Below are 3,197 nucleotides of genomic sequence, written 5' to 3' on the forward strand. Positions count from 1 at the left end.
GAAGAGTAAGAAAGAAGAGGGAAAGGAGGGGAAAGAAATGAAAACAGGGTGAGGGAGGAAAGGAAAGAAGAATGGAAGAAGGAAAGGCAGGAGAATAAGGAGACAGGATAAATAAAAAGAGAGAAGTGTCATTGAGGAGGACATAGAAAAAGGGGAAGATGACAGATGGAAAAGAGGACAAGAGGGGGAAAGAAAGGAAGCTATGAAGAAGAAAGGGAACGGAAACACTGAAAGGAGGGAAGGGATAGAAAGAAGGGGAGGAGATAGGTAAAGGAGAAAGTAAAAGGCAATGACAATGAAAAACGAGTTTGGGTCACTGGGGTTTCCATGACAACTCGGCAATGTCCTGTGCCCTTGACTCTATAGCCTTTGCTCTACATAAGGGAAATCTTCAAGGGGCACTTAAAGATGGATTTAAGTCTGCTTTGTGCTGCTGGAGTAGTGTGAAACTGTCTGAAAATCTGGCCAAGAACTCTTCAATAAATAAGTGGTTGCATATAGAGTTTACTGTATGACCACTGAGACAACAAATTGACTGATCAGGATAAAAATATTAAACACCTGCCTCAGTCAGTAAGCATCATTCAATCTGCAGAAAAAAAATGACAGCAGACAATAAAATATTTTGATAATTTTCGAGAAGATAGAGCTATGTTAAAATTGATATTTCTTAGCTTTTGAGTGCCTCATTTCGTTGCATAAATATTTATAACCCTGTAGTGCTTTGTATGTAATCATCCTTTCATAATACTGTTAGGATATAGATATTCAGGCTGTCTGTAAAGGCCTATACTCTAAGAATATAGGTATATGATTATCATTTAGCTAGTAATAGAGGTATACAAGAAAGAAAATAATCTGTGTAAGGGCCTTCTCTCACTGTGACAGTCTGAGGCCCTGTTCTTAGGCTAAGGCCTTTGGCTAAGCAGCAGAGGCAGCCATAAGCTGGGAAGTGAACGTTCACCTCCTCACATTCCAAGCCAGTCAATCTGGGGCTGTTAGGAAGGTGATCCGATCTATCACCCCCAGAGAAAGGGAAGAGCCTAGAAGATGTAAAAGGAAATTTAGGTTGATAGTTTTCTGTCTGGTAAGAACTCACTTATCAATAGACACAGCTGGGAAACCCTTATGTCTTTATAGATGTAGTTGTGAAATCCTCACTTCTGTATTGTTTTGTCATTATAGTTCCCACTTTGCTATTGTTTATTTGTATGGTCTCTTTCTGGTTCTGTGATTGTTTCTGTCTGCTGTATAATTAATTTTGCTGGGTGTAAACTAATTAAGGTGCTGAGATATAATTGGTTAGCTAATCATGTTACAATATGTTAGGATTGGTTAGTTAAATTTCAGTAGAATGATTGGTTAAGGTATAGCTAAGAATATTACTATATAAATTATGGGCAAACAGGAAGTAAGTTGGGATTCGAAAATAAGGAAAAAGGAACTTGGATTTAAGCTTGCTGGAAGTTCACCCCAATGAACATTGAATTGTTTGCACCTTCAGACTGTGGGTATTGTTGCTCTCTGTTCTTGCAGAAGGACCAGGGAAGTGGGAGAGTGAAGGAATAAGCTCTCTAACAAATACTTCTATTATATAACATGTATTTGATTTTATTTGATTAATGTACACAGTGTGGTTGAAATCCTGTCCCCACTGAAGACATTGCAAAACTACCAGTCACAGACAGATACATTCTGGAGGTGAATGCCTGGCTGCAAAGATGGTGTCACGAGGAGGGCTTTGGCTTCCTTGACCATGGGATGCTATTCCAGGAAGAAGCAGAGATGGGGTACACCTATCGAGGAAGGGGAAGAACATATTTGGATATGAACTGGCTAACGTAGTGAGGAGGGCTTTAAACTAGGTTCAAAAGGAGGCAGGTGACCAAAGCCCACAGGTAAGTAAAAACATGGAGACTTGGGAGAAGGATCAGAATTTGCAGGGAGCATGGGCTGTTAGAGCAGGGATAAAGGGGAGAAAAGACAGAACTGGGGTGGGGGGGAATCAAATCAGTATCTTAGATGTCTGAATACGAATGCAAGAAGTATGGGTAATAAGCAGAAAGAACTCAAAATGCTAGTAAATAAACAACTATGATATAGTTGGCATCACAGAGAGTTGGTGGGATGATACACATGACTGGAATATTGGTATAGAAGGGTACACCTTGCTCAGGAAGGACAGGCAGGGAAAAAAAGGAGGAGATGTTGCCTTATATATTAAAAATGTATACATTTGGACTGAGGTTGAAATGGAAATAGGAGACAGACTTGTTGAAAGTCTCTGGATTAGGATAAAAGGAGGAAAAACAAGGGTGATGTCAAGGTAGGGTTTATTACAGATCCTGGTGTGTCCTTGGGGACAGCAGTTTTAGGAAGAAATCACTTGAGACACAAAGAACTGTGAGACATGAAAGCAGCCATTTATTTTCTCACACTGAACTAACCAAACTAGCCAAACTGGCTGGGCTATCCCCTAATAATCTAACTCCGTTGCCATAGCAACAACAAGGTGCTATTACCACGACAAACAAATGCACAATATATTCCTCCCCCACTTAATAAGAACATCCCCTAAATAAAACAAACACGAAACTAGAGAAGGAGGGTAGACTGCTTCCATTCCCTGCTAAACCCCAGGGATTATTTTGCCCCATAACTGTGGGTTCGCCCTAACTAAAGATCCAGCGATTGAGGAGGTCTTCTGTTTCTAGGTAGATTATGGCGAACTTCTGGTGTTGTTGCACATGAAAGTACCTTGGCCACAGGCTTGATAATGGGCTCAGGGTTCGTAGCGCGAACGGGTGAAGAGGTGGTATCAGCTTGTTCTGGGCAAGGGGGTATCTCAGCCACTGGCAGTAATGGAGGAGAACAGTCAGGAACAGGTGATTCTTGATTCAGTGTCTCACCAGAAGAGGTGAAGTCAGACAACTCAACTGAAGATGTGTCCTGAGGACTGGCATGACCTGGCAACAGCTGATCTGCATGTCGCCGCCAGGTAAGATTCTCTGCAATCTGGACTAGGAAACAGGTCCTGTTTGAGCGATGATCATGGTAGGGACCCATTTGGCTCCAGAAGTATAATTCTGAGCCAAAACTGGCTGTCCTGGGCTAAAGGTTTGGTCTTTTGCTCTGGGTGCAAGTTTGATGACTTGATATTGCTGCTGACATTGCACAATTTGTCTGGGTTCAGAAGG

This window comes from Dermochelys coriacea, chromosome 2 (assembly GCF_009764565.3).
Source record: "Dermochelys coriacea isolate rDerCor1 chromosome 2, rDerCor1.pri.v4, whole genome shotgun sequence".
NCBI lineage: Eukaryota > Metazoa > Chordata > Testudines > Dermochelyidae > Dermochelys > Dermochelys coriacea.